The following is a 13,079-nucleotide window of genomic DNA, read 5'->3' as shown; positions in this document are numbered from 1 at the left end:
CAAACATGGCGGGAGAACGAGGGATGCCCCACACAAAGATGGCGTCCCTGTACAACTATGGCCCCCCGCCCCCCGCTGGAGGCGGGGTCTTCCTAGGAAACTTGACGACTGGAAGCTAGAAGGGAAAATGCGTCCAATAATGGTAATTCTTTCCATTCTCTAACATTTTGAAAACTTTATTCTTTGCAGCCAGAAAACCGAAGATCAGAGAGGATACGTTTCTTGCTTCACCGTCAGTGAAACAACAAAGGCTTGACACAGGCGCCAAGGCTAGACCATTCTACAACTTCCAACTGATTCTTACTAAATACTGTAACTTAGATTTGTTGAGCATGTGTACAGCATTGTGGGACACCAAAGAGTTGCAAATAGTATAGCACAGTCCCTTTGTAATAGGAATTTATAACTATTTGGGGGACACGCCACGAAGGAAAAATCAATGGTGTTAAATATGGGGAGCAATTGTTTTGACTGAATTGCAATAGACCAGACCAAACCAGAATGAAGTCACTTGACATAGGAGCTAGTGAATGGGCCGGTTAAAAAAAAACAAAAACAGATTGACAGCAACCAATTAGACAGAACCCTGTCCACTTGGGCCTGATAAGGAAGTTCGCTCAGTGTTTTGGTTCCATCTTTGTTGAGCCTTTTTCTGCTTGTGCACCCTACCTTTGTTCGGATCGTGGGCATGTGACAGTGGACACTCTTTTGAGCATAAACCTTTGCACGATTACTTCCTGTCCCTTTGTCTAGGATTCTAAATTCTAAAGAGAAGCTGCACCTAAAAATGTGAACTGCTAAATAATCTTTCTTGACTAGCATTGTGGTGCATGCCTGTTATCCCAGCTACTAAGAAGGCTGCACAGGAGATTTGCAAGTGGGAGGCCAGCCTGAGCAATTTAGTGAAAGCCTTTCTCAAAAAAGGGCAGCCCAAGGTCCTGAGTTGGATCCTCAATGGGAGTGGGGCTGGAGTCCAGCTCAGCATTCCCTAAGTTCACTCCCCAGTAGAGAGTGGGAGGGGACAACTTTACATTTATAGAAACCAGATATCTTGTGATATTCAATAACATCAGAATATATAAGGACCCCTCCTTATTCTTTAATTCTGTGCATCAACTAACACAATACATGTAAATTGCTTTGAGGTTTAACTTGCAGAAAAGTAATGTTTGTCTAAAGAAATACAGAAATACCTCGTATGGTAATGCATGCCCTTAATCCAAGTGATAATAGGAGAAATATAACTTTCAACCTGTTATATGTCAGATGTGTCAGATGGACAGTGGAGGTTAAGAGTAGAAAAGGTTTATTGAGAGGTAGCTTTTGAGAGACAGGAGGTGTCTTGACTGAGTTGTTATTGAGACTCTTTATTGGGGGTAATTTATATAGCAAAGTCACAATATGGGTATAATGTGGGTCAAACTATAATCAACCTATAGGATTATAAGTATAACTGCTAGCTAGTATGATCTAATAGGGAAGCAGTTTATGTAGCAAGGGTACATGGAAAGAACAAAGCCATTATTGGGAAGGGGTGGGTATGGATGCTCTGGTCACCCACCTGGGTGCCTGATGTATATTTGGACTTAATATACTGGGTGGTATTAATTATAGCATAGTGTCAAGTTCTGTTTATCTCTTAGGGAAGTATGTGAATTTGGCCATTGTGACTTTATTTTGGGATCTTGTCTCTTTTAGATGCACCTCCAGGCACAATTTTGATGTCTTTATTATTGACTTCTTTGATAGCCCGGTCTCTCTCTAGCTATATATTAGTTTCTATTTAATTTATCTGCCTATAATAGTACCCCCTCTGAAGAGGTATCCCTAACTGTGGTTAGGGGAGAATGAGTGTAGTTTTAATCTAGCTGCTTTGAGCTGAGAAGGATCAGTGTAGGGGAGACTGAAGCCAGGGACCTTTTCCAGAGAGGTAATCTAATGGACCTTGGGTAGAAGTCATTTTGAGGGTTAGCAGTTATGAACTCTTTAGAAGGTTGATCTATGCCAGGTTTAGTGGCACATGCCTGTAATCCCAGCGTTTGAGAGGCTGAGGATCGCCTCAAGTACAAGGCCAGCCTGGGCTACATAGTGAGACCCTGTGTTAAAAAAAAAAAGTCAATCTAGTTTGCCATATGGAGTTTAGCACATTTGTTGTTGGTTTTATCTCTATGATTATGTGGAGTTTGGCAGCCTCTATACAAGAATAAACAAAAATTTTTTAAGAGATTAAAACACACATAACCAAAGCATAAGCACTAGAATGGAAAGACAGATTGGGAAAAGAGCCACATCTAGACACTGTTCTTAAGGGATTGAAATAGCAAGTGTAACTAGCTGGCCCTTAGGCCTCTTTATTGGTAGAGGTTATCTATAAGTTTAAGTCTCTCTACTTTTAGATGCAAGAAAATAGTTTCGTAGTTTTGAAAGACAATTTTAACTAAGGAATTTAAAGATTTTTGCTGAGCTTTTTAAAAAACTGTAGTTTTTTAGCCTTATTGAACCATAACAGTGGTCAGTTACAGATGTAGCTGGAAACTGACAGCAGGGGTCAGTGATTGGAGCCCCTTTTTTATATTTAGCCTTTATTATTATGGCATTATTTTTATATATTTTTTGTTAGGTGTTTAAGACCAAGTTAAAGTTAGACCTGTGTTAATTAAAATTAACCTCTTGCTATATGTCAAGGTCAGCTAAGTCACCTTGGGCATTACTTTTGGAACCATGTATAGAGCCTCTCAATTCTTCTGTCAGTGTCAGCTGCCAGAATGGATCATGGTCTTACTGGACCATGTAGCTTTCTGGGAGACTTTTTCCTCTCTGATGACCTTCCTTTTTGGTGCACTGTACATTGGTTGACTCTTGTTTTCTGGGGTCCAACAATCTCCCTGTTCAGGAGATTAGGTGACACACTGAAGTTGAAGGATCCTGTAAAAAGGTCTCTTCATGTATTGGGTCTTTATTAATCTTGGAGGGCAGTATCAAAATATTGGCTGTCTTCTTTGCCCAGTTATCTTTTTATAAATTAATTTTATTGATATACTTTTGATATACATAATGATCACATTTATGTATTTATGTACCTGTACATATCTTGATTCTTTTTTCCCCATTCCCCTCCCCTTCTTTCATCCCTTTTTTCCTTCTACTCCCTTTTTCTTCTTTTCTCTTCCTTCCCTTTCTTCTCCCCCCTCCCTTGTTCACTTCCCATTTGAACATTTTCTTCCTAATTCCCAATATCTGTCATCCATTTTGGTTCTTATTTGTGCTTTCAGTTTCTCACACAAGATAAACAATGTGATATTTAAACATGTGTGACTTATTTCACTTAAGAGTATGGTCTCAAGGTGTATCCATTTACCTAAAAGTGTCTCAAGTTTATCCTTCTTTATGGCAGAGTAGTACTCCATTATATATAAAAACCACATTTTCTTTATTCACCCCAGTTATCTTTTTAGCTCTGGTCTCTAAACCTCAGTTGTTGAACATCCAGGACAACAATTAAAATATATAATATGACTAAGGAACTGTTATTTTTTTTACCAATCATGGTCATCTTAGAAGTCAAATTTTTGTAGAATGCTAATGGATAAAGTTTTATAGAGAAGGTTTGAGATCAAGGAGAACATAGCATTTTAGTATGACAATCATGATGACATTATTAGAACATTAAGTTTTGCCACTATCTCTGAAACACTTAGGTGTTCATCCCAGTATAGAATAACTTTTTAGTCAGTTATCTTCATCTAATTATAAAATATTAAATGATGTAAATTTTTATCTAATTTGTTATTAATCAGTTTTTTGTTATCAGAATGACATTTAAGTAGAATGTACTTCTTTATAGATGTATTTTACAAATTATTAATGCTCAATCTCTAATCATTAGAGTGACATTGTCTGGACTACACAGTGTTTAGGTATCTCTAACTGTTATAACACAATTACATAACAGTCACACGAGCACAAGCCTGAAAACATATCTGCATCATGTTGGGCTGGCAGGTACATTTTATTACAAGTACCTGGAACACAATTAAGGATAAGTTTAAATGTCAGAACCAAATTTAAAGAGATGTCAAATTTTGATCATTTTATATCATTAAAGTCTAAACTTGTATTATACAAAAGAGAGAACCTATTAGTTACTTTGTATGTATTAAAATTATGTAGTCTTAACTCTATAAATTTAACTTTAAAGCTTACACTCACAGCATAGCTTATTTTTAGATGTATACATACATACATGTCCAAATATTTGTTATGTCATAACCTAAGGTAATAGCTGTTTATTTAAACAATCATGAACTGATTATTGAAAACACTTCATAGGTTAACATTTAAATATTATTTAACTCTTAAAGCTCACTTTTTAGTAACAACAGTTAGAACACAAGAGGGGCCGGGGATTTAGTTCAGTGTCAGGGTGCCTGCCTTGCAACCAAGCGCAAGGTCCTGAGTTTGATCCCTGATACCAAAAAAAGAAAAGAAAAGAAAAGAAAAAGAACACGAGAAACTTATTTAGTAAAATATGGAACCTTTGCCTTTAAATCTAGTTTTGTAAGTTTAACCAAGAGCATTTCAGTATTTTAGAAAACCATATTGTTTTAGATAGAAAACTTAACCTTTTAATTGTAGCCAAAAACAATTACTTTAAATGACTCATCATAACAGTTAATACTCTTAAAAAGCTATATATATTATCTTTGACCAAGAAAACCTTAAAAAAATTTTTTTTTTTGGTACTGGGGATCAAACTCAGGACCTTGTGCTTGGGAGGCAGGTGTCTGCATGCACCACTGAGCTAAATCCCCAGCCCCAGCCCCTGATTTTTTAATATTATCTTGGTTACCTAAGAACCTGGGTGGAAATGCTTATCAACTTTAAAGACATCTTTATGCTTATTAAGTGATTTAAATCAGCCTATTGTTAAGCTGTATGAACCACAAGCATTTGAAGTAATGTCTTGAATGTTTACCTATAAGCCAATTTAAGTAGAACTTTTGGAGGATAATGCATACTTAAAAGTTAACACACAGAAACATATACTGTATATTAACCTAAATCATATGTAACCTTTATGTTATTAAACCTTTTTAAACTTTATGTTATTGAACTTTTATTTCTGTGTGAGCATTGAGCCTGTCAGTCTTTGTCTGGTAATGTTTTAAATAAATTTGGCTATCCTGAAAACCTATATAAATTTTTTTTAAATGGAAATCTCAAAAAGAGCCAAAAAAGAAAAAAAAAGAAATTGTTGAGTTCAAAAGAAACATTTTTAAAATGAAGCAGCTGCAGGTGCTTTACCAGCTATTAACACACATTAAACAGACAGATGAACAAACATATAAACACACAAAATAATTATTTTAAACTAGAGTGTACTCTCAGATGTATTTGGCCAAGTTGAACTACATTACCTCCTTTATAGTTTTTAGGCTTATAACTATAAATAGACTAGTCAGAATGCTTTCTATAGGCCATCAATTAACAGAGATCTCTTTAATAAGAGTCAGAAAGAAAAACTCTTTTATATATGTGAAAGCAGGGCCCTGGGCTGACGATTTATCTTACTGGAATAGTCAGCTGTATAGGCTTTTTTTTTTGGTACCAGGGATCGAACTCAGGACCTTGTGCTTATGAGGCAAGCGGCGGCACCACTGAGCTAAATCTCCAGCCCCAGCTATACAGGCTTTTGATTGTTATTGTTACTTTGATAGCCATGGTTGTTTGATAGCCAAAACTGCTGTTTTGATAGCCACATGTAACTGTTCCCTCTAAGAAGACAGACTGTTATAGGTAATTTCAACTATTTCCAGGAGGCTGCTCAGGCCAGGTTTGGGTGGAGAAAGAGATTAGGTGACACTCTAAGCATGTATTTTAAGAGGAAAAGAAACAAAGAGGAGAGAAGGCGTCCTTGTCTATCCCTTTTGCTGTGTGCACAATCTAAGGCGTCCCTTAGATTTAATCTCATTTGGTGTCAGCAACAGTGAACTGGAGGTGTGGGGAAGTGGCCAGGACCAGGTTAACCACTCTTATCATGTCCCTGGACCCCTTTCCTTGTGATCTTATGACCCTTGGCCCATATTTAGGTAGAGGCTTTTTGTTTTTCCAGAACCTCAGTTACCATATGTCCAAGAGTAGTGACCTGCCTGGCAAGATGTTCTGGAGAGAAATCATGGCAAGAAACAGTCCTGTGGGGACCAAGGATGTGGCTATCCCTTAATAGCTGCTTTTATTTAAAACTATTATTAAACTTATAAGGGTCCCAAGGAATGTTTTTTCTACCAGTGAATTTATCTGCACTATAAAAACCAGTTTACCCCATAATGTAGCACTCCCAAGTGGAGGGAGAGGTGAAAGGAATTAATTTCCAGTTCTGCCTAAGGCCAGAGAGGCTGATAAATTTGGACTAAAACTTTTACATTTATTTTTGAGAGTTTGAGGATTAAATCTAGACCAGTTTAAATGGAAACAAAGTCTATGTAAATAGGGAAGGGCGCACAGGTAATGGGGAAAAAATAAGAACCAAGATACATCATGTACAGGTACAAACACCCAATGATAAATGTAAATGAATTGTATACCTAAAATGTACCAATAAAAGAATTTAAGTAGAATTAAAAAAAAAATCTAGACCAGTTTTTTAGAATATGGCCCAGAGATAAGTGGAGGTCAGCTTCACTCTGGAAGGGTCTCAGGGAGGGGAAACTCACCATTCTGGAATCCTGGTCCTGGAATCAAGTAGCCACAGAGAAGAGAATTGCCGAGGACAAAAAACACTGTTGTGGTAAATTGAATTATTTCTCAGGAGTGGAGCAATGGAGAAAGGACAGAAGAATGGCTCTATTTGTGGCACAAGAACTAAATCTTAATCATCTCAAGGGAAGAAGGATAAGACCAAGAGCTTTCCCTGGGTAGATCTCAGGTGTAGCAAAACATGCCTCCAAAGACAAAAGCTATGATTGCCTCCAACTGCATTGCCAAGCAGAAATTAGACCAGTCATCAAAGAACCTAAATGAGGATCTCCTGCCAGTCCCATGAGAGACCTCTGCCCAGGCACCTGGTCAGCCAAAATCCTCATTCGTGTCTTCCTGGATGAGCATGAATTTTGATTCCCTTTTAAACTACAAATGGGGATTATGTAGTCTATAAAGGAATGCCTAACTATGGTGCCCTTTTAGATGAACACTCATTTTCTAGGAGTTCAAGAGCTTCTAATTGGAAAGGGGAAAAAAGATTTTTATGATTGTAAAGAGAAGCACATTACCATTTCCTGACACACTGATAAAAATCTTCCCTGACAGAAGTGAACTTCTGAAACCTGTCCTGTAGCCTCTGGCTGAATTTTCAGACACACCCAAGCAAGCTGTCAGCCAAAAACTATGCTAAAAGCTGTCTATAATAGATCTATATCTTAACAACCAAGTAAGTCAAGTAAAGAATACAAAGCCCTGTTTGCAAAAATAAAAATGTTCCTTTACAGAAATCCACATCACAATCTTTCATGTTCTCAACTTTTAACATGACGGAAGTAGCCAACAAGGCTATAAGCAACCAGCAAACAATGGATGACAATTTTTGATTATGGATATAAATCATAGTCCAGAATCCAGTCAAAATATTGAGGGGGTGCCATGAAATAAGCAAACTCATACACCAAGGGCACTGAACCCTGTCAAACAAAACAAGTTCAAGCCCAGCCTGGAATACATAGTAGGACCCTGTCTCAAAAAACAAACAAAAGTTTAGTACAAAACTCTTTAGTACAGAGGGTTTTTTTTATAGCCAGATTTTTCTGTGATCAAAATAAAATGGGAATTATCTTGTGTTGTAATATCTTTGAAATGAAAGTAAACTTTCTTTTCAATCTTCTAATGTTTTTCTGTGTGGAAGAGGACAGTGAGAAGTTGGCAGATAGATAGGCTGTATACTCAGAAATAATCCACTTCCTCTGAAACCAAATAATTCTTTCATTTCCTTAACAGACAAGGAAGTTTATTCCAGTGGTTGCTGTATCTGAATGAGCACCTGAACCCTCCTGGAGCTTATGGGAACCACATATTTCTGAATTCAATGCCAGCCACTGGTTTAAGATATATTAAAGGAGCCAGGAATGGTGGTGCATGTCTATAATCCCGGCACTTGAGAGTCTCGGGCAGGAGGATCGCCACAAGTTCAAGGCCAATGTGGACTACTTAGTGAAACTTTGCCTCAAAAAATACCAAAAAACCCACAAAAAAACAAATTTTGCACCTAGCCTGGGCAATACAGCAATTTAGTGAGAACCTGTCTGAAAATAAAGTAATTTTTTAAAAAGGGGATGAGAGTACAGCTCAGTGTGATGGCAGTGGGTTCGACCCCATTTTTGAAATAAATATTATTTTATTTTATCCTGTTCCCCCCCCTCAAGCCCCCTCCCTTCCTTATGTACAAAAGCTTTGTTTCCATTTTTTCCTTCTATTTTCACTTCCATTTTTTTTTAACTGTCCAAAGAGGTCAACAGTACTGTCTAGTTTCCACTCAAAGACAGCCCAGTTGGAGAGTCAGAATTCAAATGAGAGGGCTGGTGGCCTCACAATGACCATCTAACTTAAACGGGCTGGAGAGGAGCTGGGCAGGAAGGCTCATCTGAGGCTTTACAAGACATCACTGGCCTATGTCAGACATGGAATTACTGACACTGGAGGACGAGGGAGGCAGTATGTGGGGGTTCAAGTTCTCCCATGTTTGGAGGCATGCCCAGTCTACAGGACACCGAGAGCCTCACTCATTTCAGCAGAAAAACTTACTCTCAGTGTTGGACACTGAGAATGCTATGAGGGGATGTACAGTTTCACAAAGCACAGTGATCACAGACCATAGCATAGGGATCAGGCTACTGGGAGAGAAACTAAGAAGTTCAAAGCAGGAGGAGTGGCCCTTCAGGGAGCAACCAGCAACTCATGTACCAGTCACCGAAACTGGACCCCAGGTCAGACAACCTGGGAAGTTTCCCTGAGCAGTTGAAAACATTGGTGTGTCAAATGAAAAGGACTTCAAACCAGCAGCTAGAGAGGGTAGGAAACCATTCCAGGCTCTCAGGAATTGAGGGAGGTACTAAGGGACAGGTGGACAGATGCACAAGAAATAGCACTAAAGCAATTCCCTGTTCAGAGGACATTTGACGAGAAGGAAGATCCAGGAGGTCATCAAATCGGGGTCCTGAAGGAGACTCTATGGAGGCTGGATCAGAAGACATCATGCACTGTACACCAGTGACAAAAAACTCCGGAACACATATGGGGGAGTGGCGGATGGGGGTGGATGTGACCCTGATGAGGGTGTTTGGTGGAAGAGCCTCACAGTAGCCACCACAGAGCCACAGGGGATTACATGGCTGCTATGTCAAAAAGAACTCCTGGGCTGGAAAGGAAGGCACAGTCTCCTAGAGGTCCATAGATGCCTGGGTGACAGAAGGTACAAAAGTCCTCATGCCAAAGTGGCCCTTTTTGGAAAAGTCCATGAACAGGATGATTGTATTTGTCTTCCATAACCTGGGGCCATCTTTAGGTTGGAAGGTATTCTTTTTTTTTTATTGGTACATTTTAGGGGTTTATTTATTTATTTATTTTTGTACCAGGGATCAAACTTGGGTCCTTGTGCTTGCAAGGCAGGAGGCAGAACCACTGAGCTAAGTCCCTGGCCCATTATTGGTACATTTTAGATATAAATATATAATGAGCACATTCATCATAGGGAATTTGTACCTGTATATAATATATCTTGCTTTTTCCTTTTTCTCATCTCCTTCCACTCCCTTCAACCCCTCTTCCACTCCTTATTTACAAAAGCTTTGATTACATTTTTTCCTTCTATTCTTTTTTTCTTGTTCCTTCTTTCCTTTCCCTCTCCCCCCTCCTTTGTCCCCCTTTCCATTTGAGCATCTTCTCATTTTCCAATATCTATTATACATTTTGGTCCTTATTTACACTTTCAGTTTCTCACACCAGAGAAACAATGAAGTATTTGAAGATGAGTGTCTGATTTACTTCACTTTAAGAGTATGGTCTCAAGGTGCATCCATTTAGCTAGAAATGTCTCAAGCTTATCCTTATTTATAGCAGAGTAGTACTCAATTGTATAAAAAACCACATCTTTATCCATTCATCAGTTGATGGGCATTTGGGCTATTTCCAAAATTTAGCTATTACAAACTGCTGCTATAAACATAGGTATGCATGTATCACTGTGGTATGATACTTTAAATTCTTTCAGGAAGATACCAAGAAGGGAACTATCTGGGTCAAGTGGAACCTCTAGTTGTAGTTTTTGAGGTATCTCCACACTAATTTCCACAGTAGTTGCACCAGTCTACACTCCCGCCAACAGTGGAGAAGGGTTCCTTTTTCACTACAGCCCCACCAGCATTTGTTATTGGTTGACTTCTTGATAGCAGCCACTCTTTCTGCAGTGAGGTGGAATCTGTGTTGTTTTAATTCTGCATCTTGTGAATGATCAGTGATGTTGAACATTTTTTCATATATTTATTTTCTATTTCTACTTCTTCATCTGAGAAGTGTCTATTCATTTCAGATGCCCATTTTTAAATTGGGTTTTTATATTCGGGAGGTCTGACTTTTTGAGTTCTTTATATATTATAGATACTAGTCCTTTGTCTGAGGCAAATTTATTTGTTGTCTCTTCACTTTGTTGGTGGTTTCTTTTCCTGTGCAAAAGCTTTTTAATAAGTAGAGATTCCATTGTTGGTTCTTTGCAATATTTCCTGTGTGACTGGGGTTTTGTTCATAGTCTTTACCTACACCTATGTCCTCAAGAGTTCTGCATATCCCTCCATATCCTATCTTTTAACAGATTTAGTGTTTCTGTTTTAATATATAGGTCTTTGATACATTTCAATTTTAGTTTAGTGCATGGTGAGAGATATGAGTCTAGTTTTAATCCTTGGCATGTAGAAAGCCAGTTTTCCCAGAACCATTTACTAAAGAGGCTTTCTTCCAGTGAAGGTGTTTGTCAAAGATAGGGTGGCTGAGTGTGATTTCAGTTGTATCTGCATCATCTAATCTGTTCCATTGATTCTTGATTTTTTTTTTTTTTTGGCCAGTACTACGCTGTTTTTTTATCACAGTAGCTTTGTAGTATCACTTCAAGTCAGGGATTGTGATGCCCCCTGCCTTGCCTTTGTTGCCCAGAAGTGCTTTTGCTATTCTAGGTTTCTTCTGGTTCTAAATGAATTTTAGGATTGTTTTCTTTAATTCTGTGAGAATGCTATTGGTATTTTGATCAGGATTGCATTAAATCTGTATAAAAATATTGGAAGTATGGCCATTTTCACTATATTTGTTCTTCCTACCCAAGAACAAGCACTATCTTTCCATTTTCTGATATCCTGTTTGATCTGCTTTTTTTTTTTTTTTTGGTGTAAATTATGGTTTTTTTTGACATGGATCATTATCATTGTACAAGAGCAGACTTCCCTGCAGGGTGCAGCTGTGGTCACTGTTTGCAGAAACCATGTGCTGGGGTCTGACCTGTGCTTCTCAGGCTCATGGTTTGCTTTTGCACACTGTCCAGGGTAAAACTGAGGAAGCTGCAGTCTAGGGTATCTTCAATCTAATAGATGCTACTAAGAGGTTTAACAGCACGGAACTGTGCTTCAAGGACCCCAAGATAAAGAACAATAATCGACTGTTTATGTGTGGCATGTAGTTTAATATTTTTTTTGGTACTGGGGATTAAACTCAGAACGTTGCACTTGCAAGGCAGGCACGGTGCCACTGAGCTAAATTCCCAGCCCTAATATGTATTTTTTAAAATATTCTCACCTAGTTCTCTCAGCTATGCTGTGAGGCAGGTGGAAGAATCGTTTTTATGTATGTATGTATGTATGTATGTATAGAATTTGGTTGGTTGTTTTTTTGAGACAGGGTCTTACTATGTAGTTTAGGCTGGTCTTGAACTCACTATGTAGCCCAGGCTGCCATCAAACTTGAGGTGATCCTCCTCCCTCAGCCTTCTGAGTGCCGGGATTACAGGCATGCATCACCATACCTCCTTCCCCCCTCCCTGTTTAATGTGGGAGTAGAGACTGTTGTGATGGTCTAAGTTGTCCCGGCTGGCCTCAAACTTAAGTTTTACTTTCTGCTTATTTGTTTTGTGTTTTTGAGACAGGGTCTCATTATGTAGTTCAGGCTGGCCTTACACTCACAGGGATCCTCCTAGTTTCCCAAATGCTAGGATTACAGGTATGTCTCACCATGCCTGGCTGAACTTGTGATCCTACTGCCTCAGAGTCCAAAGTAGCTGGGATTACAAACATGCACCACTATGGCTGTGCCACATTTCTTTAAATGCAATATGGCTTTTCTTGGTGCTAGCCTAAAAGGGACACTGTCCCGTGAAAGACTGTTGTTTTCTTTCTTTTCGTATGCCTCATTCCACCTTCCCCTGTGTGTTCCATCCTTTTCCTCCTGTTTCAGCTTTTGTGAATTCTCCTCTACAGTCTACTCTCCTGTGACTGAGGGTGGCTCTTGGCCCTTTCATTACCTGTAACTAAATCTATATTGTTCTCTTTCTGATGGATGTTCTTCTTGTGCTGTATCTCTCCGTTTCTCTTCCTATCACTTCATTTTCTTTTTTGTCCGCTTTCCTGTTCTCCCTCTGTTTCAACTGTCCCTTGTGCAGAAATGAAATGTGGTCCTGAGCAAAATAACTTTCATTTCAGAAGAGGGCTTCATTTTCTCTGTTAGGATGTGTGAAGTAGATGAATGGATGGAGAACTCCAACTTCTCTTTCAGTTCTGGAACTCAATATGAAGATATCTGTATGTGAATCTCAATTGTTTTTCTTCTAGAAGCATTTTCCTGGTGCATATTGCTAATTCCTAAGGGAAGGCAGCAAGGACTTGTAACCACTTTTCACTCGGAAAAACTGGAGCTAGTGACCAGGACATCTGGCTTTCTCTGGCTTCGCCTCACCCGGCCCATTGGCCCGGGGCTGGGGAAGGGGAGGCGTTCACGGTGACGGAACAGAAGCCCTGAGAGCCTCGGCCCTTCCTACCACGGCGGGGCCCGCCGCCACT

The 13,079-nt window shown here is 39.0% G+C and overlaps 1 protein-coding gene across 1 annotated transcript in view; it reads left to right on the top strand.

The window, feature by feature from the left end:
- Positions 1–4: 4 nt before the first annotated feature.
- Tmem39a (transmembrane protein 39A) overlaps positions 5–13,079 on the top strand; it is a 58,515-nt gene continuing 45,440 nt past the window's right edge. Inside the window, exon 1 of the mRNA XM_021263201.2 lies at positions 5–142. The gene's annotated coding sequence lies outside the window, so the exon portion shown is untranslated. The remainder of the gene's footprint in view (positions 143–13,079) is intronic.

The sequence above is a fragment of the Heterocephalus glaber genome, unplaced genomic scaffold (genome assembly GCF_053883595.1).
Source record: "Heterocephalus glaber isolate CG9 unplaced genomic scaffold, H.glaber_assembly_v1.0 deba00000122, whole genome shotgun sequence".
NCBI classification, from domain to species: domain Eukaryota; kingdom Metazoa; phylum Chordata; class Mammalia; order Rodentia; family Bathyergidae; genus Heterocephalus; species Heterocephalus glaber.
The sequence above is the reverse complement of the archived record's forward strand: the minus strand, read 5'-3'. Positions and strand labels throughout refer to the sequence as shown.